At 40.0% G+C, this 25,906-nt stretch overlaps 2 long non-coding RNA genes across 2 annotated transcripts; one reads left to right on the top strand and one right to left on the bottom strand.

The window, feature by feature from the left end:
• Positions 1–16,168: 16,168 nt before the first annotated feature.
• On the bottom strand, positions 16,169–21,803 carry LOC136014321 (uncharacterized). The gene is made up of 3 exons (XR_010612633.1): positions 21,647–21,803; positions 21,427–21,537; positions 16,169–16,224 (listed from the first exon to the last, which is right to left on the bottom strand). It is a non-coding gene; the product is annotated as an uncharacterized LOC136014321 (long non-coding RNA).
• On the top strand, positions 21,254–25,707 carry LOC136014320 (uncharacterized). Its single transcript, XR_010612632.1, has 2 exons — positions 21,254–21,572; positions 25,484–25,707. It is a non-coding gene; the product is annotated as an uncharacterized LOC136014320 (long non-coding RNA).
• Positions 25,708–25,906: the final 199 nt, after the last annotated feature.

Below are 25,906 nucleotides of genomic sequence, written 5' to 3'. Positions count from 1 at the left end.
TGTCCAATACAAGTTTTCAGCACTGACAAATGGCAGCCAGGAATCTTTGGAGCTTCTAAATAACTCCACTTACTTTCTATTCGACCATTCATCTTCCATGCCTGGGTATCTTTCCTGTTACTAACCCACACTCCTGTTTTGCTGCTTTTTTCCCTGCTCTATTCAAATTATTCTGGAGAGGTTGCTTGATTAACACGCAATACTGTGTCAGCTACAAGCCAGTATGTTATGATATAATGTGATATGATAGGTAGCATATTTTACATAAATATATCCAATTATAAAGTCATTGACAACAATAAAATCAAAAGTCAATTTATATATTGAACACATTTTGGGTTAAATATACAGCTAGAGAGTAAGTATAAAGTGAGTAAGTACATAAGTCAGTAAGTATGTAAGAATAAAAGGAATTCTGTGAAAAGGACCTAGCCATGGCATCCACTCATAAATGTTGGAAAGGTTGCTTCCCACCAGGTCTGGTTTTCGAAAAGAGAAGTATGGACCCATGGCCTACAGCTGCTGTTGATACAGTCACCAGAACTGAAAGGCAGCAAGGAGAGACTTTAAGTCAAATTTGGTTTAGATGCCCAAGTTGTGAACCAGACACGTAAGTTATGGGAGGTAAAGAAACGTCCAAGTTCACATCCCCTGTGCCGGGTCTAGTACCAGAACTGCCAAGACATTTACTATGCGGAAAATAAGCTTAAAAACTATGTCAGTCAAGTGCTGGCACAGAGCGTCCTCCAGATAATAAATCCTGTTAGACTGGGCTGCACAATGCGTGGAATTTACTGGCTTGGGTCTCTTCAACAAACTAAATTTCCTGGGATGAACACACCTTAAGGAGACTGATGTAACAGTAGCTATTAGCTCAAGGCTACATTCAAGCTTGTAATGTTTGTCTAGACAGCATCATTAGTTAAAATCTCAATCCATTTTCAATTGGAACATAGTCTGTGTTTTTCAAAATAGAATTATTTATTCCAGTTTCTCTCTCTATTTTTTTTTTTAAGTTAGCAATACAGAAAACCTACATAACCATACAAATAAATCTGGATCTTCTCATTTCAGTATATACATGTTTTCAGTTTTTATAGCATACATCTGTATGCCTGCTATTCCACACTCATATCACTACAACTTGGAGCAGAATTTTAATTTAGACTGGATCTCTAGGGTATGGGTGTGTTGCAACTAGCTCTGCTGACTTTGGAGTCATCTTTACAATTCATTATTCTAAAGGCTTCATCAGAAGTCCAATGACTTCTGAGAAATCTCAACTTTTGTTTAAGTGAAAGCCAAGAGGTTTTAGACACACCACTGAAAAGTCCAAACTATGCAAAGCCTCAATTAATTAGAGAAACCCAAACAACTCAACACAACCAAACATTCTTCTTGGCTCAGCTATTACATTAATGTAATTAATACATTAAGCACATACCCAGAAATAGTAATAAGCCATGAAAGAGCAATGGCAAAATTTACAAACATAGCATAGCAACACCTCTCCTCAGTGGTGTTCGCCTGTCCCAGTACACCCAGAAGGCAGACGGTATTAACAGGAAACATAAAATTATCTACAATAGAGGAAAAAGGTGAAAGGCCAGCCCTGCAATGTACGTAGAAGGTAGGTTTTTATCAAATGGGTTCTTAAAACAGATGAATGAATGGGTGGTCCCAAGTCAGGGTTTATCTCAGGATAACTGTCATCTCCCTTCTCAGTCTTAGACAAGATGTGCCAGGATAAACAACAGCAGTGAAAGACTCGGTTGTCTGCTGCTCTTCAAAGTGGTCCTCTCTGGTGAAGTTTGTGATATATTGATTCACAGATGTACAGAGATCTTGCCATGCTCTCATACCTCTTCTTCTGGGTTCATGGAAAGCAGCAGTTTTGAGCATACTCAAGCCAACAGTCTGCTTATTGACTTAAATTCTCTTTCTGAAAGACATAAGTGCACAGTGACTTAACAGTCTCCCTAAAACTTTGATTTTCTTCTTTATCGTGTCATTTTCAGCCAAGGGCTGATCTGCATATTAATAATAGTGTAGAATTCAGGTTTTGTGGCTACACTTTTGCCTATAATGAGCCAAACCCAAACACTATGGAAAAAAATGAGGCTATAAATCTGCACATTCCAGTTTTTCCTCCTCTCCAGCTTGGTTTTTCTAACCCCTGGAAAGTTGTTTGTTTGCTTGTTTGTTTGTTTTAAAAAGCAAAAGCCATATATAAACTCACTGTTCCCTGAAATCTCTTAAAAAGTCCAAATGGCACAAGTTTATGTGATGGCAAATGTCCCACCATTGCAATTAGGATGTGGGAATCTCTCCTGCATTACTCCAGTGTTATGCTAGCGTAAGTCTGCATGTGTCAATAGATCTCATGCAGTGGAAAACTGCAGCAGTATAGTGGTGAATCAGGCACAGTGATCTGGTTCATGTGCAAGTATGAAATACTTAGGAGTTATTGCGAAAGATCCTGCTGTGTTTATGAGGGAAAATATTTTCCATGCACCATTCAACACGATACCCTGACACCAAACAAAAGGCTGTTTCTTCCAATAGGTACAATGTCTGAAATACCAAGTATCTAGACAAACAACAAGGGGTCAATAAAAGTAATATAATTTCCTTACGTGAAATATCTTTTCTTAGTCATGAGTATCTTCACACACACAAAATAAATGTCAATATTGTAGTAGAAAAGTCAGACGGAGAACACTGCAATTTTACCTGGGTCATTTAAATAAGATACCTATAAAGAGGAAAACACAGGAAATTTGCTTCAGAATGCTCCATCAGGTTTCTCAGATGTGTCTACTGAAAGATTTCCAGCATGTTCCTGTTCATTGTATACCTGCCATTTGCCAACAGTTTTCATTCCCATCTTCTCTCATTTCTCCCCTTTCTCTGCTTTTCTCCTTTCCCCTTTGGGATTATGTCTCTGCAGCTATGATTGTGTTTTACTACTTCCATTGGAATCTCTTCCTCTCTCCTATTAAGCCAAATGCAAATCCCATACCCCTGCCATCCTGCTTTTGCCTGACTTGGTCTCTCTTCACCTTGCTGCCAGTCCTGGATTCTTTCCAGCCTTACACTCTTCAGCTCCTTAATACCTTCATCATCTCATGCCTATTGGTATCTTTCATTGTTTCTTGAAAGCCAGCTTAATTTCTTCCATGATTTGGTGCTATTGAGCTCAACATGACCTACGCCCTTCAGCTGCTGGCTATGCTGAACACCTAGAGGTATTTGATAGTTTTTCTGCTGCTTGTTTCTTCTCTCACACTCCTTGGCCTGTAATAATCAGCTTCTCCTCTTTCATTTCTTCTTTCTCTACTTTTTCCCACTTTCCTTCCTATCTGACTCCTTATTTTCCTTTTTCAACATTTATAGACATAGTCATCCACTGACTGGGCTTTCCTCTTTGATTTGCATTTCCTTGGAAATGAGAACTTTTATCATGTACTTCATGATACCCTTAGCATTAGGTAGTTAACACTAGGAAGTTCTTGTAAACAACTGCAAGAAACTGTTCTTCAGATGCCCATGTAAATTTCTTTATTACTATTATTACTATTATTTTCCAGAAAACTTGGCTATGGCTAAGCTGCTGACATGCTGAGCAAATTATCCAAGATGTAGGAGTCAGTATTGTGTTAGTGCATCTATCATTTGAGATGCATCCATCTTTTGCCTCTCAATTTTTAGTTACCTTATAACTTTGTAAAAGACACCCCGCTCCTTCTCACCTCCCCACCCCGTGTTATTATATTACTTGACACTAAGGTGACTTAATATTTTTCTTGGGTTTTCAAACTCCATGACAATGAAAACAATAAGGAATATAATTCCAAATCAAGCTAGTAAGGCAGATGGCAAATATGGAAAGAGCAAAGAAAAACAAACCAAAACTAAACAAACCTTACACTGCAAATACTCAGAAATGTGATTAATTTATATTTGGGAGATCATGTTTGAGACCAAGAAGGTATAGTTTTCTGGAAACACGAAAAACCACTTTTGAAGAATGATAATGTATTATGATTCTTGACATGCAACTTGACAGTGATTTTTTTTAACTGTTTGTACAGTACTTGTACCTCCTCCTCCAAACACAGAAACAGGATTAGTTTTAACAGGCCTGTTGTTCAGATCTCTCAGTTGTAGTCAGCAGTCCAGAGAATTCCTGCAGCACAGGCAGAGCCTGAACTTTTTTCCACTATAACGGCTTCTACAGGCAGAGTGAGGAGCAGGTTGGCCAGGTGGTTTGAAGTGAAACAGCTTGGGTGGTAGGAGGTATTTCATTGTCATAGTACACAGCTATCTTTGGTTTGATTTAACATTAGAATGGGCAACCTACAGTGTTGACATAACCTCAGGGGCACAGTGAGAATGAAAAAGGACTCTTCTCTGATGTAATCTAACCTCAGAATCTTTCATTTTCTGTTGCCAGAATAGCTCTAATGAACATATGAATGCAACTTCAGCTGCCCCAGATTTTGATAGATAATGGTTTTAGTGTTACAGAGCCTCAGGCAAACTTCCACAACATTTGGCGACCAGCAGGAGAGAGAGGAACAGAAACTGAGTTTCTTCCGAGACATTTACATCTTTTCTCTATGCTCTGGACTGGAAAAATATCTAATGCTAACAAATGCCCTTTATACATACTTCTGGTAGCCCAAACTGCAACCTCTTCCCTTGCTTTGCTTCTACTGTTTCTGCTTTTAACCAAGTACAAATCTAGAGGTGGAACTGAAAAGATGTCAGTTTCCCTCACCTCTTTTAAGGGAGGCTGGAGGAATACAAGCTCCTTCACCACTTGACTGTGTAAAGCGCTGTGGTGTCTGTAGTTTGTTATTTGACTCGGGGTTGGATCTATCTTTGTTTCAAAAATTTTGGGAAAAGCTAACTTTCATCATTTTGAAAAGCATATATATAACTCTTGCCTCGGAGATTACATTCAGTAGGAATATTTCTAAATGAAAGTTACTGAGAGGGAGGCAATGCATGTTCTTTATCCAGGCACATAAAAAGTAATGGAGGACAAAAGAAGTGAAGCTGGACTTTGAAAGTCCACCTCTGACACTATGCTCATACCATGGTGCTAGAACAACCCAAGCCTACTGAGATAGCTTCAGATCAACCTTCTTGGAGAGTTTTTTACTCAGTTGGGCTTTACGATAAATCCTCAGAATAACATGCTAATTTTACTAAAACCCCCTGCAGAAGGTCTGGAGAGTGAAGCATTTAACAGATGGAATTGTATTCAGTTCCTGTAATGCCAGCCATCACAAAATAAGGCAGCTAGCCTAGGGTCCCTAGTTGGACATCCGTGTGCTTACAGGATGTGATAAGAGGGTCTTTGTCCTGTCTTAGGCTGTAGTAAGAAGCTACTTCCTCTTCTGCAACTCACATTACAGACTAGTCCTAACACTGACACCAAAGAAATACAAACTTTAACTGTCAGAATAGAAAGGAAAATGTCCCTGTGGTGCTCCTCTGTGCCACTTTGCAGTCGTGGTAAATTCTGTTAAATGCTTTGGAAATGCTGATGGAGGAGGATAGTGGTAAGTAGCAATTCATTTTGGCAACTGAACCTCAGCAAAAGAGCAGCCAACAACTTTTAAAACCTTCTGAAAGGCATTGCAAAGACCTTGTTCAAGCTGGGAACTAAGGCAAAAAACACATTCTGATCTTCCCCATCTTTTTTTCTGGGATATACCTACTCCCAGCCAACTAGTAGTTTTGGAGAAGGGGACATCTCAGCATAATGCACAAGGAAATCTTTGTGTTGCTCTCCTACACCTTTTCTGTGGTCCTTAAACAAAGGACTAATTTCCGGGACCATGAACAAATGACTTCTGGAAATTGCATTTATTTTGTCTGTAAGGCAAACTGAAGTTTCACAGCTCAGCTGCATTCAGATTCAGTACTGAAGCACAACACAGACATCATGTCTTTCAGTCCAACTGTTTGCCTGTCATAAAGGTTCAAATTCATTTTTGAATATGGATCTGGCTGACCTCCCATACAACTGGAATTTCAGTTCACTGCTCTCTTGTGACCAATTTCTGGTATAAAACACAGATATGCACATGCATGCATACAGATACTGTGCTGCAAACTCCAGTGTTCAAGAAAACAGCAAAATCCAGAATTACAGTTCTCTATCCTTTCTTATTTCAACTCTCCTGGATGTATGCCTTATGGCAAAGATTTTTTGATTACAAATACAGATTACAGTGGCCCTTGCCTCAGTCAGGGTCTGAAATATGTGATGTTCAGCTGATGAGCAGCTACTGAATGTGACATTTTTCACTCCTCATTTAGTGGTTCTTGTTCTGCACACGCCGAATCCCCTTCCAAGGGCAATATTACTTATTAGTAGCTCATGAGTTCTGCAAGTCATTACCAAGAGATCTGAGAGCCTCTACCGTCACCAGTGAATTTGTTCTCATACCAGAAGGGGAAGAGTCAGGGAAGCTGGAAGGAAACAACACAGACTCTCAGTGCCCAGTAGCAAACATCTAGAAAGTGTTCAAAGCATGTCACAGAGAGAAATACTGTGATCAGTAAAATCTTTAGTAAAAACAATTTTCCCAGCATCACTTTTAAGTTTCACAGCCCACTCAACAGAACACCTCTGTTGTTTCATGTACCTACCAACAATTCACTCTACTCACAGAGAGCTGTTATTCTTTAGGTTAGAAGTCTAACTGGGGTTAAGAGTCTTTTGATTCACCATTTTACTAAAACCTTTGGAAGGACATTTCTGAATAAAAATGAGAAAGAATATAAAGCAGGAGCTTTTACACAACAAAGTAACAAGCAACTGACTTTACTTACACCTAGTACCCTTGCTTCACATGTATATGCATCCCAAGTCCCCATTCCCCAGTTTATTTCCCCCCATCACTACATCTCCAGCCCTCAGTATTCCAGCTGAAGTTTCAGGTGCTTCTGAAAAGTCTGGTTGCCGCACTCTTGCTGCCAGGTTTGCTGAAGCTGTGAGACACAGGCATGTGATGTGCTGCCTCCTCAGCTATGAATAGTTAGCAATGTTACAGTTCAAGCTTCCAACCGGCACTGCCACCTGCGAGGACTGGGTGACTTGGGACAGAAAGTCCTTGGCAGGAGCCAAACCTTAATGAGCTTAAAATGAATTAAGGAGTTTGGCAAATACAAAGCTAGGCCATGGAATAAGTAGTTGCAGAAAGTTTCCAATGCGAAATGTTTACAAGATAATTATTTACATTGTCTAGATGGTTTTAATTACAGGACAGTTCAGACCAGTTGCTTAAGTTTTCCTAAGGGGTAATTAGTCACTCTGTGAATTTGCATATTTTCCATTGCTGTATTGAGGCAAATCAGTCATACTTATCAGAAGATTGACCTGGCAACCTCTCTGTTCTTGGGAGATTATAGTCTGAATTTCATCGTGGTAGTATGTAATACATTAGCAAATGTTCCACTGCAGTGCTGCAGCAAGCAGACTCTGGGGAGATCTCATTTAAATGTAAGAAATTTCAAGCACAGACAGAAGGAAGGGGACTTTTCTCACAACCACTGCTCATGACAGCTGCAATACATTTCAACATCTTTTACAAATATATTACTGTTCTATCCTCTGTCAGTGTGGCAGAAGGACTTCATCTTATTCATAGCAATAAGTACAATAATCAAATGAACTTTATATGTCCACATGATATACAGACTGCCACATTCTTAAATTTTTAAAGTCTTATATTGTTCACTTTGCTCACATTTTCCACTGTGTTTAGTTCTTGTTTTTGTTAACAGAGCAATGATTGCTTCCACTGAGAAAGTGGGCATAAATCACAGTAAATTTAAATTGTGATAGATGTTTAAATAATTAAATTACATTCTTCCAAAAGCACCTGAAATTGGTACTTCTAAAAACAGAAAATTTTAAAATGACAACTGACATTATTCAAGTGCCATCTAGCCTAGTTAGATGGGCTATCCTTGAGCATCTGTGAGCTTGTATTATGAAATGAAATGCAAGATAGACAGAATAGAACATCTTGGATCTTTTAAGTTAGTTTTGTTGGTATTGAAGTTGAAATTGCTAAATACTTAGAACAAGCAAACCCTAAGTTTTTACATATAAGGAAAAAGACAGTTAATGAGTGGCAAACACATTTACAGATATCTTTGTTTTATGAACCAAGTAAGAATCTGATACTATATAATAGCTCACACTTGTATATACCTATAGACATACATATATTTATGTAAATATAGCTTCAATACATGGAAAGCTTAGGCAGATTAATTTCCATTGTTTTATTTCTAAAAACAAAGTAGTAAATCCTCCTTTTCTTGTCATCCAAGCCTTTACTTAACTGTGTAATGAAGCTAACCATTTGGGTCAGTTAGTTTTCCTGGTCATTTTTTAAGCCCTTGTTACCTAGAAGGTCAGATGTCATGGTCAGAATAGTCTCTTTGGTCTGAAAATTAGGGAAAAGTGTAGATCCGTAGGCAGACAAGAAACCACAAAACCAGATTCTCTTTGCTGACAGCCTACATCAAGCAGAGGGGAATCTTAGGTCTGCTGACAAGGTGAAGCGCTCACAGCAGCCCACTTATCACGTGCAAGGGATAGAACTGAGGAGGGGCTCATATTGCACACACCGCATCTGTGATAAAGATAACTTCTCTATAGAGGACAGTAGTAGTGAATTACTGTCCTGCAAATGCTTCACATGCTCATCCTCTCTCCTAATGTACGTTATGCACCAGGAAATAGGATAGAAAGCTGGCCTTGAAGCAAAAGCCTCTTCTCTGTACCAGCTATGCAGGATCCACCTGATCTTGCGGGAACTCCTTGCTGAGCCAGGTTTTGGCTCCTTCAGATCATCTGAAAACTGACAGGACCATTGCTTTTTGCCTGCCTGCTACATTATCTCCCATAGTACTTATGAAGCACACAGCAGAATGTCCTTGATGCTGTCTTTTACTCTGCCACCCATTTCAAAGTTCACAGTGACTGATGTAAAGCAGGAAAGCTACAAAACTGGATGAGCAGCATGTAAGTTAAGGTGATCTGACCCATTTTGCTTAGCTGGGGTAGAAGCATCTGGATAACCACAGCCTGCTGGACAACCAAGAGAAATTAACAAAGTTCAGTAAGTTGTGAATAAGCACATGTCCAAATTCATTTATGCATGCAGTTATTTCTTACTTTCTGAAATACTGTCCATACTTAATTTAGACCCAAGTAATAGTATACCACAAAAAGAAAGAGCTTGCAGGTTTCATGGAAATTAATGACCTTAAAAGGGTGTTCTCTGGAGGGAGGAAGAGATGGAGAAAGAAATTTAGTAATAAAACTTCATCTGAATCACGTTATTGTGACACTATAGAGGAAGAACCTTCATTGTAAGAACAGCCTGACACTAATGGCTAGATATTTAAATCAATGGTCTAATCATTAAACTCCATTTCTTTAATTTTTTTAATATGTGCTACATTTCCAAAAGGAGAACAATTGTTTACCATAAGTGTCCTTCTATGAATCATCAGAAGTCAATGCAGAAGTACTCACATTGCGATACTTAAAATAATAAATTAGTAATAGAGACCTACACACTAAAGTGCTTTGCATGTCATACTTTCTGCTCTTCTTAATTAACAGAGACATTTCAGAGCTTATGGCAAAAAATAATTTCTCCTATTTAAAACAAAGCAAGTTGATGCCTGCTTTATTTGAGAGTCCTTAGCAAAATACAAGCTTTTACTGAAGGTACTAAACATCACCCAAAGTGCTCAGGAGTTTTGGTCGTCTGCTACAGGCAGCAAAGTGACCATGATTTTATTGCCTACTTTGTCTTTGCCAGAGAACCAGGCTGACTTCTACAAAACTCATGGAGGCTTTTGTAGGGCTGGGTAGTAGCTACCTATTGTAGTTGTAGTAGCTACCTTGAGGGGTACCTACCCTAGAGGGGTACCCTGCTCTGGAGTCAACAAGGTCATCCTGGGCCAGGATCTGCCATCCCTTATCTCAGGTCAGTCACTGGTGGTAGCATGGTCAGGAAGTCCAAGTCATCAGGCCTCTTCTCTACTTTTCTTTGTACACAGGTTGTAAATTCACTGTCTTTTTATTCTGTTTGTACAGCAGCAAATATAGTTAACGTTCAGGTTTGTAAATGTGCAGTAGATACAATAACAGCAACCTATAAAATGGTCATGGCATCCAAATAAAAGTTTAGATGTGCTGCAGGTATATTAATGGAAGAGAAAAAAATAAGTGATGGCTCACATTAAGCTGAGAAGTGACTCAATTTTCCTAAGAAATGTTGTGAATACTTTTTCCACAATCCACCCAACTCTACCCATGAATAAAATTGATCCTAGTGGAAGTCAGGCTGCACTTGGCTGAAGCTCACCATTCCCTGGTGAATTAATGTGATCAGGGTGTCTCCATCTCTACAGTACAGAAGTCCGCTAGCATTTAACTCCACCCAAAACCAGCTCCTTCACAGAATGGTCAATACCAGTTAGGAATATGGATGTAAGGGTCATATTTAACAAACACAGGCAAACTGCAAAAGTTTAGCAAAGTTTGCTTTATATTGACAAAGCTAAATCTACCTACCGCTAGGGCAGAGAGGGGCTTAGGGATGTAGTTCTGTTAATTAATCCATGCCAGCAAACAATTTGATGTGTAGTAAATGGCTGAAGCTAAAGAACACAGTATATTTGTGAGCACAATTCCACAGAATATGATGTATTCTTCCTGTCTAATGTTAACTGGATTAAAGGAGGCATATTTTGTCCCTTTATCTAGTCAGTGAATTAAAATAATCATGAAACTGTGCAGAACCCAAGAGCTGCAAAATGCATCTTCAGTAAAAATTCGAGTGGCTCCTTCTCATCCCCTTCATCAGCCCCAGAGCCACATCTGGAAAAATAATAGAAGTACAGCATCCTGAAAGAGCTTGTTTTGCTGAGGTTGGCATGGGAGCACTGGGCAAGACTTCAAACCCAAGCATCAGCTGAGGATTACGTAAGGTCAATTCTCTTCATTGTTTCTGACGATCTTTAAGCTGTTAGTATAGAGGCAGTATGACTAGATTCCTTTGAATGGAAAAGAGCACAATAGTTTCATGATGAAAATGGTTGTGCTGATTAGGAAAGTGATTTTCCATCCCGAAAGCAAACATGTGGCCACACTTCCATGGAGGTACGGAATGCCATGTGCTTACTTTTCCCTTTTCTTTTTATGCAGGCAAAACAATACCCCTCAGCTCTTGACTGCTATGGAGATTTTTTATGTACAATGTAGACTCAAGAGCTGTTTGAAGCCTGGTGTTTTGAGAGAGTCATCAAAAGCTGTTTTCCTTTGGATTTTACCTTGTAGGTGATTGACCTTGTAACAGAATTCTATTCCTTTCTGTCTCTCACCAATGTATACAAGCAAATCATCCTTTCCTCCTAATAGCTGAACCAGATTGTCTTGAACTGTCTGGAGAGGGACTTTTTACAAGGACATGGAGTAATAGGACAAGGCAGAATGGATTTAAACTGAAAGAAGGTAGATTCATATCAGATATTAGGAAGAAAATATTCACTGCAAGGGTGGTGAGGCACTGGAACAGGTTTGCCCAGAGAAGCTGTGGCTGCCCCATCCCTGGCAGTGTTTAAGGCCAGGTTGGATGGCGCTTTGAGCAACCTGGTCTAGTGGAAGGTGTCCTGCAAGGGGGTTGGAACTATATGATCTTGAAGGTCCCTTCCAACCCAAGCTATTCTATGATTCTATGGTATGATTCTATGAATTAACCAAATCTAGCCAAGGAAGCATAGTAAACAAGCATAGGAGTGACAGTACAGGGTAAATGGTGCTCCATCTCAGCTCCTTTTCTTACTAACATGCTTTTCATCATCTATAAATCACAGTAATCCATGGAAGGATCTTCACGTGCTGAGCCGGTGGAAGAAAAGCACATTATTTGTTATCTTGTACTGAAAGAAGATGAGGAAGCTGCAAAGGGTGTTAATAGTATTGACGCTGTATGAGACACTGTATTGCAGCAGGAGCCACAACAGCTCATGATGAGTGGATAGTCTCATCTTCACTGCCTTATTACATCTGCAGTGCTGCCTTAGGACAGGTTTTAATCAAGATCATTACAGTACTTCTTCCTCTTTTTGACCTATTTTCTGCTGTAGTAAGCCTAAGTCTTTCTTGTCTCCTGGTATTTATAAAATTTTCAGAATGTTAAATGTCGTTGCAGCCTATCTGCGCCTCAGCCAAGATAGCTTCAAATCAGACAGTGACCACAATGAATATTGATGGTGATTAGGCAAGATGCACACTGTTACAGAGAGCACCCATGTGAGCTTGTATTTCTCTGGGAAGCCAAGCTAAGACTGAAAGATCCCAACTGGTCCAGGGTACCTACAACAGATTTTTTTTTCTTTTTTTCTTTTTGTTGTTGTTTTTCTTTTTTTTTTTTTTTTTACTAAATAGCAGACTAACCTCATTTTCTGCTAAGTTGAAAGGCTGCGATCAATTAAAAATGAAGTATTTCATTCTTTCTTTAGGGAGATTCTTTACTGGATGAAATCAGATCTGTTTCAAAACCAGAAGTTGAAATCCTTGGAAAATGTAACCATGAGCATGTTTAAATTTTATTTTATTTTTTTGTAACACAACCCTTCAACTGCAGCTGATTGATTCAAATGCAAACTGCTGCTTGAAACGATTTACTGATTTTGATCCAACATAACAAATAGTTTCCATTCTCCCTGAGTGCACTTTCTGGAAAAGCAATTCCTTGCAGCTCTGTTGGCTCCACTCTTTTCAATGTCTTCACTCTCAAAGTATTTGAGGCTATAGCATAACTGGTAGCTACACACAAAGAAGGAATAAAGGTGTATAAAGTTGTGGAAGAAGTAGGGGATCTTGTATTAGGTTTATTTTAAATTCATTCAGATTGGAAAACTTAGGAAGAGTGCTTCTTACATTCCCTCATGAGTGGGGCAATGAGTGATTTATTTGAGGATTGAGACAGGGCTTTCCACCCTGCTTTTGCCACAGTGGTATTCTGCCCAGAAGTGATTGACTTCGAGAAATTCCCACATGCTTCATTTCTGACAGCAACCATAGAGACTCTAACTTCTCTCTCGCAGTTTCTTGCTGCAGCTGAGGAAACTCAGTGTTGCCAGCAGAGCAACATCAGTTTCTTGATGGTTCCTTGATCACATGCAGTTAGTGCAGCAGGGGAAGGCTTGGTATTGCAAATGCTGGGGAAGGTGATCCTACTCCCCTACAGCCCTACCTCACCCTCTCCCCTGCTTCCCAGTATATCCTGTTCTGCCCTAGTACATGGTGTTGCATTAAGGGGAAGCATAGGGGAAGCAGGAGACACACTGTATGCCCATCTTTTAGGGGAGGAATTACAGCAGAGTGAGTTTTAGCTCTTTTAGTCATGCTTACACAGATAGTAGAACAGCAGCTCTGAGAACCTTCCAGACCAAAGATCAGCTGAAGCATTCAAATCTCCTCTGTGTGACCGTTGTTTGGCAAACCTTCCTTCAATTCAATTATAAATTACAGTGCAGGACCAGGAAACAAAAAAAAACCCACCCCAACCTATTTAGCAAAAAGCCAAATCTGGCCTTTACATAACCACCATGAATGACTTGCTTTTGGAAAATACTTGAAAGCAAAGGTTTGAGAGATCAAAGAACACAGAACAGCAGGAGTAAATTTTCGGTTGTCCTGTTCATTGTACTACTTAACTGCCTGACCAAATACTGCTGGAACTGGCTCTTGCTGGCATCAACAGGTAATTAACTGACAAGTATACGCATTGAAGAGATGAATTTATAATCCTTAAAAAGAATTGCACTATTGCCTTGCTTCCAAACAAAGGATGACAAAGGTCTAGAGAAAGAAGGGGCAGTGCACTCAGTAACTAAGATGATTAGAAATCCAAAGGTACAGACTAGTTGGAACAACATATTTTTATGCTATTTGATTTGATAAGCCATGTCAACCAGAAAAGCATCCTAAATCATAACCAAGCACTAGACTAAGAAAACCAATGGGATTTCCAAAGAAGTATAGGAGAAAAAAGTTCAGTAAGTATTAACAGAGAGTTTGGGAACCAAGAGTAAAACTTGCTGAAAGTTTTCTGACAGAAAACTATTCTGTTAGAAAATGCTGATTTCACTAAGTCAAAATATGTCACAGGAATGTAAATAGCTTTTTCTAAAATTTCGTAAACATACATGTGATGGGTCTGATAGACTTGTGTAGTAACAAGGAGTTAAAATGAAACATCCTGACATAGCAATTTTCTAAGGACCTTTTGATATTCTGTGGGTCATTCTGAATTGTCACTTTGCCCAATTGGGACTAAAAATAAAATCTGAAATATTCAATTTTCTTCATAGAATGGAAGTAACCCTTTGCAAACCCCTCTATTGAAAAGTGTATGTCTACGATTCTATGATTCTATGTGTGTTTGTTAGCAGTCACTGCCCCCCCAAGTGCTCATTAGAGACTCTGGAAAATACCTGCCCACTAAAGAGAGGTTCAAATTCTCAGAATTAACCAGGGGCAAACAGGGAGATTTCTTCCCTGCGAGGGTGTGAGGCACTGGCAGAGGTTGCCCAGAGAAGGTGTGGCTGCCCCATCCCTGGAAGTGTTTAAGGCCAGGTTGGATGGCACTTTGAGCAACCTGGTCTAGTGGAAGGTGTCCCTGCCCATGGCAAGGGGGTTGGAACTGGATGATCTTGAAGGTCCTTGCCAACCCAAACCATTCTGTGAATCTAGGATTGTATGATTCTATGATTTGATTATCATTTGTAAAAAGAATACCAGGGATTATATGATCAAGCAACCAAGTAGAAACAGTACACAATGAAAATACCATTAATTTTATAACACTGCAACAACAGATCACCAGACTATACAGCTGAGATCTAAGATATATTGCTACTATGATTGCAGACTAATTAAGTAATTGAAACCTGCTTATGCTCGGACTACCACTAATTTCACGTCTTCCTTTGTTTGTACTGTTCCAGGTCTCAAGAGTGGCTGGATCAAATGACAATGAGACAGTTGTGTCCAGATTTCTATGTAGTATATATAGATGAGAAATCTGATCTTAGAGATGCAGAAAGCTATGTGTCACTGGTGCAAGAAAGCCTCTTGGGAGACTGCATGCACAATTCAGGTATCTACAAATGAACCTACATAAAATGTAATTTATTTTTTTTTTCTTGTAGCAAGTTTTGTACTATTTAATTGTACGCATATAAAGAAATCTTCATGTATAGCTACAAGATCATGTCAGCTTTCATTTCTTAGCCCTTCCTTCAGAGGATCAGTTGTGCTCCATTTAAGACCAAAACCCGAGAGCATTCCCTGAATTGTACTGGGGGTTGCATTGACAGCAGAGGCAGTAACACAGTTAAAACATTTTGCAATGAGCTTTGCATTTCAGTTCTTTAACCTACAGAACAACTGAAAGGCAGTCATGATAGCATGGAGTTCAGACAGGCTTAATCCATTTCCAGTGTATCTGGGGTGGGCATTTGCTTACGTAGGTAAATGTAAAAACTGTGTATGCAAGAGGACCTTCCAGGGTGTTAAAGATTGTGTCTGTATTAGCATGTAATTCTGTGCAGTAGGTGGGGATCAGTAAATCGAAGCTTCCCCTTCTGTTCCCAGTGCATCACGGTGCAAATCCCACCAAAGCACAGTCAGGGAGCAACCAGGATATTTGTGCAGAAACGGGCCACTACTCCAAGCCAAAATGTCAGCACAGCCACAAATGTCTTTCCAGAGGGCCTCAGAAACTTAGTTCTTCAGGGCTTATGCTATGGACATGATACAGAAAAGTCAGTCTTGCCACTGATAAACCTAAATGGGGACAACGGCCTGCTTTTCCACACGGCAGGTAACTTTGGTTCTCTGCCAGAGCAAACAGCACGATAGACTTAAGGTTACTTTTGTTTTTTTTCTTAAGGCATGACATACAAACAGTTTTGTGGAAGGTGAATGAGGGCATTTAGAGTCATCTTTCTGGTCACCTGAAAAAATTTAACCCTAAGCTTCTGAATCAAATAATTCTCTGCTCTAGAGCTCACTGAAAGAAAAAGCAAGACACCAGGACATAATACAGCTTTATTTACAACAGTTAAAATCGAACTATTGTTCCTCATGCTTTAATGGAGTTCCTAGAAAAGAAGATTTGAAAAAGAGGGTTAAGACTAGGTTTATAAAATTTAAGTATGTTGCTAATCTGTCTGGGAAAATTCTTAATGTACTTTGCACCTTTTGGAGGCTGTCTCCAAACTTAATGTCAGAGCAATACACACTCTAGAAGTATGTAATTAATGGCTCCACTTAAAAAAAAGCACAGAAAAGTTTATACTTAGAGCTGTCTGCTTGTATGCTAAATATACACACAAAAGTATAATGTATATTGTGTGTATGTGTATACATATATAAAACCACACATAAGTAATAAACCAATACTGGATAATAGCGAAGTTGCCACTTTCCAGAAAACCATTGTAAAAAATTTCAGAGCCAGGTTTCAAGAGCTCTGCCTGACCTTTCTATCAAGAATATGAAGACAGATGGGCACTGGCAACTTTTACACCACCAAGAAATGGTATTCTCTTTTCAGCTGACACTAAAACTTGTCAAAACTCTGTTAAAGAACCAGTGTGACCATGGCAGTGTTCACCAGATGAGGTGCTGATTCTCTCTTAGTTACTCCAACTTCACATTATTTGACCTAGCTGTCTGTCTGTGGTAGCACTCTTGGTCTCTGTCAGTGCTGGGGGAGCCATGAAAGTTAGAATATTACTGACTACCAAGACAGCTAAGGACTGCAAGAGGTTCAGGCTACATCTGTACAAGACTTTGTCATACTGACACGTCCTTTTCACACTGCAGTATCCAGCTTTCAGATGCATGCCTTGCTGTGCAGAGTTCAATGTTAAACCCCAAGCCAGTACAGAGGGACAAATGGTTGCTTCAGAATCACATTCAAGGCAGTCAGCAAACTGAGGAGTTTCCTAGAGTCTCCTAGGATTTTTTTAGTTTCATCGAGATTTACTCAATGAACTGCTACCTAGAACCAAATAATACAAAAGGCACTCCTTAAACCAAAGCACTCCTTAAAATACACCTCTGCTGATACTAAGTAAATGAGACTAAAAGTGGGGTAGGACATCGGTCTTCAGTTGGCTGTATTTTTTGAAAAAAGCCATAGATGTCTTAGGAAGGTGTTCTTTCATTTGTTGATGTGCAAGATATACTCTGGAAAATATTTGGAATCATTACCAGAGGATGGTAATTGAAGGTGGTGGAAGAATTTGCACCTGAGCAGAGTGCCATGTAGGGATGGGAATCCTACATAAGATGGTGGTAACCACCAAATCATAGAATTATAAAATCATAGAATAGTTAGGATTGGAAAGGACCTCAAGATCATCTAGTTCCAACCCCCCCCGCCATGGGCAGGGACACTTCACACTAAATCATGTCACCCAAGGCTCTGTCCAACCTGGCCTTGAACACCGCCAGAGCTGGAGCACTCACAACCTCTCTGGGCAACAACCCATTCCAGTGCGTCACCACCTTCACAGTAAAGAACTTCTTCCTTATATCCAATCTAAACTTCCCCTGTTTAAGTTTGAACCCATTACCCCTTGTCCTGTCACTACAGTCCCTAATGAAGATTCCCCACTGCCAGCATCCTTATAGGCCCCCTTCAGATACTGGAAGGCTGCTATGAGGTCTCCACACAGTCTTCCCCCAGCTGAACAGCCCCAACTTTCTTGGCTTTTCTTCATACAGGAGGTGCTCCACAGTTTCATGTCCTTTTTATGTTGAGGACACCAGAACTGCACACAATACTCCAGGTGAGGTCTCACAAGAGCAGAGTAGAGGGGCAGGATCACCTCCTTCGACCTGCTGGTCACGTTCCTTTTGATGCAGCCCAGGATACGGTTGGCTTTCTGGGCTGCGAGCGCACACTGAAGCCGGCTCATGTTGATTTTCTCATAGACCAACACCCCAAAGTCCTTCTCCGCAGGGCCGCTCTGAATCTCTTCTCTGCCCAACCTGTAGCTGTGCCTGGGATTGCTCTGACCCAGGTGTAGGACCTTGCATTTGTCATGGTTGAACTTCATAAGGTTGGCATCAGCCCACCTCACAAGCATGTCAAGCTCCCTCTGGATGGCATCCCTTCCCTCCAGCATATCAACTGAGCCACACAGCTTTGTGTCATCGGCAAACTTGCTGAGGGTGCACTCAATCCCACTGTCCATGTCACCAACAAAGATGTTGAACAAGACTGGTCCCAACACCGATCCCTGAGGGACACTGCTCATTACTGCTCTCAAGCTGGACATTGAGCCATTGACGACAAGTCTTTGCTTGCTGTCATCCAGCCAGTTCTTTATCCACCGAGTGGTCCATCCACCAAATTGATGTCTCTCCAATTTAGAGACAAGGATGTCGTGTGGGACAGTGTTGAACGCTTTGCACAAGTCCAGGTAGGTGACATCAGCTGCTCTATCCCTGTCCATCAGTTCCGTAGCCCCATCATAGAAGGCCACCAAATTGGTCAGGCAGGATTTCCCCTTAGTGAAGCCATGCTGGCTGTCACCAAGCACCTTGTTGTTTTTCATGTGCCTTAGCATGCCTTCCAGGAGAATCTGCTCCAAGATTTTACCAGGTACAGAGGTGAGACTGACTGGTCTGTAGTTCCCTGAGTCATCCATTTTCCCCTTCTTGAAAATGGGGGTTATATTTCTCTTTTTCCAGTGTTCAGGAACTTCATTTGATCATTGCAGATGTTTGGGATATCTAAGACTTTTGCCTCTGGCTTTCTGTTAGGATTTAGGGTTACACTCTCCCCAGCTTTTCCCAAAAAAACATAGGAACAGAACTATCTTCGAGGCTCCAGATATCTTCCAAGCATGATGTGAATTGTCCCAAAGGTTCAAAAGCTATCATGACGACACAGACAGCCAATGCAATCTCATAAACTGATTTCCTTAGAAAACCAGACTAACAAGCCTGTCAGGGAATTTAGAGACTTTCAGGATTTGACAGGAGGTGAGCAGGAGTTCTGAGCGTTACTTAAATATTTACAGAAGTACTGTCTTTAATAATACATACTTGAATAGTGTATAAGTCCCTTCTTCAATCATATTCTTAGAATTTCTTGGCTTTCTTTTTAACCATTGCAATAACACCAAGCCATCTGTCTGGCCCACTGGTGAACAGCAGACAAACTTCTGCCTGTTGCAAAAGGACATGGCCTTATTCAAGGTAAGCTTTTTATTTCACCGAACTGCTGAGCCAGGAGGGCTGGACTTAGAAGGGTGGTGGAGGGGGGTTGAGGAAATGGCTGCAGAAGATGCAGGGGACACGCAACCTCAGTGAGAAGAAAGCAAAATGAAAGTGGGCTTTTCTCTTTCCTCACAACCTACACAGTAAAAAGTGGTTTGGTATGTTGTACTTTTACATCTGCTGAAGAAGAATGCTGCGCATCAAAGACACCTTCTTCCCCATTTTTTCCCTCCCCACAGTTTTTGGCTGTTTCCAGCCTTCTCAAGTTTAACAAAACATTAAGGAGAGTATCAGGACACTGCTGCCATAGATTAAAACTTCATAACAGACCTAATATAGGAAAACAATTCCTTCAAAGTGTGAAGTCAAATTTAGAGGTACCCTAAGCTGAGAAAGAAGGCATTGATGTTCCTCTGCCTTTTAATTGTTTTCGGCTATTATTTCAGTCTTTTTCATTGTGGAAGAAGAGACGTGTTTCGTACAGCTCACTATTGCAGCAATGATCGCCATGCAATTTCCTATTCTGAGCACATCTAGATGAGTTACAAGTGAAATCAGTCATTTTGAAAAATTACTATGATTTTCAGTAATTTTGCAGTCATTTTTCAGTCATCCTGTCAGTGGAATGAGGAAAAGTAATAAGCTTTTGGTGAGCTGACTAGTCTTCCAGCTTGGTTTTTATCCATTTGTTTTATGAAATACCTAGAAGTTTCAAGCATCTCCTGTAACATCCAGGTTACTGTGCCATTACACCATGAAACATTGATATTATTATGCTTTCACTGAGTACAGTGACTGTCTTGGGCTGAGAGAGGCCAACGCTTGGTGTGACTCTGGGGCCAGCCCTTCTGGATACAGCAGGGCTGAATCTGGGCTTTGCGCAAGACCTTTCTCCTGCATTTTCCTGGTGGTGAACAGCGTTGCGTAAAATGTCACTATACACTTGGCACGCAGAAGGAGAAAACAAACAGATGCAGACCTTAAAAGAGGAAACTGAAGCATAACAGATGATGTCGCAGTAGTCTTAACGGCAAAAATAAGCACTGGCTCCTCTTCAATTGCCTGTCAACATGCCTGCTCACATCTCCAGTACTTGGCTTGGAGAGAGGTTTTTCCGTTTGCGGTGTCTGTGCCCTGTGCCCCGTGCATGTGCTGCTTCCCACTCATGCTGGGCACGCTGCTCGTTCTTCCATGGCTTGAGAATGTGTTCACGTTGTCTGTCTCCTCCTGATTTCCTCATGCTGGCCTTTTGGTTTTCTCCTGCCCTTCTCAGCCTTTATAGTTATTTCTTACAAGTTGTTGTCAATTAAAAACAATGCTTGTTTCTTTCTGGAAGATAATGCTGCATCTTCCAGTTTTTACGCTACATGTTGCGTATGCAAGTTAAGGCCTATCCATCCCCTTCCTCATCAGTCCTCCACCTTCCCCATCTTTCTTTGCTCCTGCCAAGCTGTGCAGCTGAGATCAAATTATAACTTTCACTTTTGTCTTTCTATTGGATTTAAATTACTTGCACATCTTTCTCTGACCAGTAATTTATATATTCATATAGTAACTGAAGATCAGTCATGACTTTTATTAGGCTGTTTTACACTCTCTAGCTTCCTCCACATCCCCAGTTTTCCAGTCTCTGTGAGCTGTGGTAGCCAGGAGCTGATGATGGATACTTATGTTGAGTACTTTTATTGCCTTTGGGAAGTCCTGCTGTCTTCAGGCTTTCACTTCCCCACTCTGACACTTGCAACCCTCTCAGAGTGCCAGTTTCCCATCACAACAGATGGAAGCACAGACAGCTCCAACAGCAGGCACAGCTCTCATAAAGGGAAGACAGGAGAGGACTGCCTTTTTCCAGTGGGAGGATGGCACAGTGCTGCCTGGGGACAGATGCCTGTTGGTTCCTGGTGCTCAGCTGAGTCATAGAAGAGAGTTAATAGAGAGCATATAAAAGCTTACCTCTACCCTTCTCCTTGGGGAAATCCAAATGTGAGCGCAGCTCATCTCTGCCTACACATTCAGACTTCATAGCAACATTCACCAAGTCCTGAGAGCTAATTGTATATAGTTACCTTTGTTCGTTAGTTGGGCTGATCTCTGAATTTGAAAGGCATCTATTCAAGTAAGCAGTTGCATGTGTAGCAACAGAGGCTTCTGCTTCAAGTGCCAGCAGTTTCAGTTTCCTGGAGAGAAAATTGAAGATAGAAAAAAAAGAAAGGTAGTGCAGCAGCATGTTCTCTGATTAACTTTTTCCCCCTTTTCCCCTTACCTATTTCCCTTATAACCACTTACGATCAAGTAATTAGTGTTGACTCAGTTGCAGTGTGTTCTTTAGCTACAGTTTGTTTTCTTAATCTCAAGTCCTAGCCAGAGAAATTAACCAAAAAGATCTTCAAAGATGAGAATTTGTATGGGTTTATTTATACTCTAATACAAATTCACTACTCTTACATTGGTGCACCAGGTATATTAAGTAATATCTGTATAATACTCTATCTGAACAGTAGTGCACCCTGGAAAAGATATCATTTTTTCATCTGTTAACTGGTTCTGAAAGAAAGAAAAAACACATGTTGATAAGAAGAAGGAGTTTGGAAGCCTTACAGGCACCATGCCTGCCCAGATAGAGTGAGCTGTATCAGGGGCCCAAGATAGGAGGCTCTGCTCAGAGCGGCATCCCCATAGTTGCATACCAGTCAGGTTTTCTAGAAGGAGATGGGGACTTTGTTTAGTAGTTGTTCGAGCGTTATTTACTGACAAAGGAAGAAAACGGAGAGAAGCTAATTCATGGAACAGAGACCTATGTTACTGTATGGAGGCAGGAAAAACCTTGGTGACTTCTGATCCTTGGGTTTCTGATCCTTTTTTTTCACTATTTCTTCTTCTATTGTCCATCTTTGAATATGACCTGCCTTGAGGGCATTAAAATGTTTGTTATTCCAAATATAGAGTTTCTTCCTTCAAAATGGGGTTCATACAGTCTTCTTTTTTTTTTTTTCTTATTTTATATGGTTTTAAAAACCTTTAAACCTTTATCAAGAGAGCAGAGAAGGTCTTATGATATTACAAAACTGGATTAAAAAAGGTAGGAGCTATTTCCAAACAAGCAGCAAACTGTAACGGTTGCGCTGGATGGAAAAATTTCTTTCAGATTTCATTAAACTCCACAGGACTGAATCAGCTGAGCCAGCTCAAGTGGCTCTTCCCAGAAAAGATAAGTGGCCACTTATTTCTCACTTCCACATAAAGTGTTTCTAATGTACCTGAAAGTTATAAATGAAGACAAAGGACAATGAAGAATTTTCTTTTATTTTCTTCAGATGGGACAAAGTTGCAATTGTTAGTGCTGTGGAACAAACTTGAAGCAAGAATCCCATCTAACATAAAAATGGCTTTCAAGGAAAATTAGTTTTTGTGAAAATTCCTACATGTTTCCGGATGCCATGTCCAGCCAATCTGTCAAACAGTTGATATAATGCAGGCTTTGCCCTTGGTCTTCCTAAAGAATGTTTCTCCATTACCGACTTTCCAGTTGTTTCTCGTTTCTACTGTTTCTAGTTTTCTTTTATCCCCTTTTCTACAGCACTTTTCTAATCACATTTCCTCAAGAGATAGATTCCAAAACCATTGCTCTCACTTGGCAAGACAATGATTTCTTGTCTTTTCAAAAGGTATCTCCTATACAACTGGTCCTAGTAATGTCACTGAAGGTCATTTCTCATCATAGAGATGTAGGGGGACATGCAGTGTAGTATTCTGCCTTGTCAGTAGTCTTGCTGTGTCCTTAGAATAAATGGTGAGTGCTCAGGATAAGTGAGAGGACCCATCTCTTGTAGAATGACTTCGGGAATGTAAAGCCAGATGTTAATCGTTTCTACTCATTCTGTGGATATTGCTACAAAGCACTGAGCATGACAATCAGTTCCTTGCTTATCTGAAGATTATTCTAAGGAAGTCTAATATGTTATTTATTTAATAATGTTAAAATGTTGTCCTTGACTCCCACCACTACAGCATTTAAAAATGAAAAACAACCCCTTTGCAGACACTGGGTAGGATCTAGAAAGTCATGTTACACCTTCAAGGTTAATTTGGCAAGGGACTGAAGAAAAAAGCTCAGTGAAGGAGGCAAGCTGTTTGATAAAAGCCTCTGTAGATTAGATCGCTGCTCTGCTTCCACTTGTGACGCTAATGGAAATGAATTGATCCACCTACAGGGACGTGTGCTTGTTACTAACCCAGACACTTGTACATTTCTTCACTCTTCTCTCAAAGGATAAGAGATCAAAAGAGGTCATAGTAGCTCTTTATGGTTTTTCTTCCCCCATGTTTGTTTTTCCTAAGGAATATAACAAGCAGTTTTAACAAGCTCTGAAGCTTCACAATCACTTAGATTTTGCAACATCTTAATTGCTTTCTGTAGTATGTTTCAATGAGAGCGTGATAAGGCTAAAAATCAATCTGAAATCCTGTGTGTCCACAGATGTAGAAATCTGACGGGAATGCAAGGGACAGCTGTACCCTTTCTGCTGGGCTCTGTCAGTATCCTAAGCCAAACACCCTGAGTTTTGGAGAGTTCATAACCAGTCAAGATCTGCACCAAAAATGTGCAGCTCAGATCTGTTTTTGTTCTAAAACATGCCAGGCCACATGCCAGAGGACACATACCTAATTACCAGCTTGTGCTGATTATTCCTTCTTCTGTACTTTTCTTAGTAAATTTAGAATAAATTATATCTTTGGCAAATTGCACAAAGAGATGATTATACATTTAATTAGATGTTTACCTCTTGTTTTCTTCATGCAATAATAAACTAGTGCAGATTACATGAACTCAGAATAATTTTTCTGGATGGCCACATTTTCCCAGGGTTAGATTCAATGAAAAAAAAAAAAAAAACAAACAAAAAAGCAGTAAGGCTTTTGGTTAGGGGAATACTTATACCACATTCAGCTTTTTTTCTTCCTTTAATATGAAAATTAGTAGTATCAGGGATAGTATCTCCGCTATTTGCAATCCATTGGAAAATGTATATTAGAAGGGAAAACACATAATTTATTAAATGTATTGCTTAAAGTGAGAAACTTGAAATTGAGTTTTGTAAGTCTGGGGACTTTGGGTTATACTTGGCATAGGCTAGTCAGTCTGCTGAATTATTCAGTGCTAAGCCTGATAGTGGGAATAACAAGAAAACAGACATAGATTTTGAAATGTTTTCATTTTACTGGGGGAAAAAAAAGTTTAAAAATTAAATAGTTACACTGAATAAAAGATGTATCCCCTCTTCATTGAATAACTGTTCATGGATGACTGCAGTTCTGCCTGTGAAAGGGGTGCCCGTGTGTATTTACATAGTAGCACATAAACAAGAATGTTGTAAGAGGCTGTATCATGCATTAAGCTGCCACCTAAATATAAGCTGCTTCCCATTGCAACCTCTGTTTTTCAAACTAACCAAAAGGCACATATATGTTAGAAGATAAGGACAGAAGGTGGTCAAAATGCTGATGTCTTCACCTGTCCGACAAAATCAGCTTAAAAGGAAAACCCATCTCTTAGGATTGCTCTTTCACCACACCATCAATTCTCTCTGTTAGAAAAGCACTCTGATTTCCTTCAGAAATTGAAAGAATTGTGCAAATAGTGGTAATTTTTCCTCCGATTTAAATATCAGAGGAAAGTCTGCCTTTGGTTTAGTTGAAGCTAAATCTGGCTTTTTCTTATCCAAGTATCAGATTACCTAGTGTCTGAAAGATTTGTTATGTTTATGAAGAAAAACAATTTCTTGGCAACAAATATCTTCAACAACCACAAAGAAAGAGTTGTTTCAGGAATGCAAGTAAAACCCCTTACTTTTTCAGATCCTATTTTTTCCATCATTATTAGGGGGTAACTAGCCTTGATAACAACAGGCTCTTTTTCTCCTCATCACAAGGTTGGGTAAGACCTCAGGAGATAAGAGGGATCAAAGTAACTAAGAGCACACTCCACCTTACCTATGCCGAGTCACACTGTTTAGTTGGAAACAGGAATTGCTAGCAAGGGCAAACCCCCCCATACCTGAATGTGAAAGCTTTTCATTCTTTTCCATCCCATTTTTCTCATACTCTACAATATTCTACCCACAGCTTTCCTGCACCCTGTGACCAACACTTCAAATAATCCGAATGAGAAGGGATGAAGACAGAGTCTCTGCCATGGTTTCAATCTCATACCTCTGAGGCTGCATTTGCTGAGGAAAATATAAACACCCAAAACTGAGGAAGTGAAAGCAACAAAATGACCTCTTGGCAAAACATCATGAAGTCTAATAAATACAAATAATAATAGTAATAAAAAAATAACGAAATTACCAGGTCCTTCAAAATGTGAGCGTGGTCATCCACACTGAGTCCTCCATGCAAAACCACATGCAGAATGATGTACTGCAAGAGCATGGTATTCAAGTATGGGGCAGAGCAAGTCAAAGCCTACTATTTTATCTATTGTTTGTCATGTTTTGGTAAAAGGGAATATGCTGTTTGTAATTCCTTTGATTAATCTTAACAAGG

Source organism: Lathamus discolor, chromosome 5 (genome assembly GCF_037157495.1).
Source record: "Lathamus discolor isolate bLatDis1 chromosome 5, bLatDis1.hap1, whole genome shotgun sequence".
Classification (NCBI taxonomy): Eukaryota; Metazoa; Chordata; class Aves; order Psittaciformes; family Psittacidae; genus Lathamus; species Lathamus discolor.
This window is presented reverse-complemented; position numbering and strand designations above follow the sequence as displayed.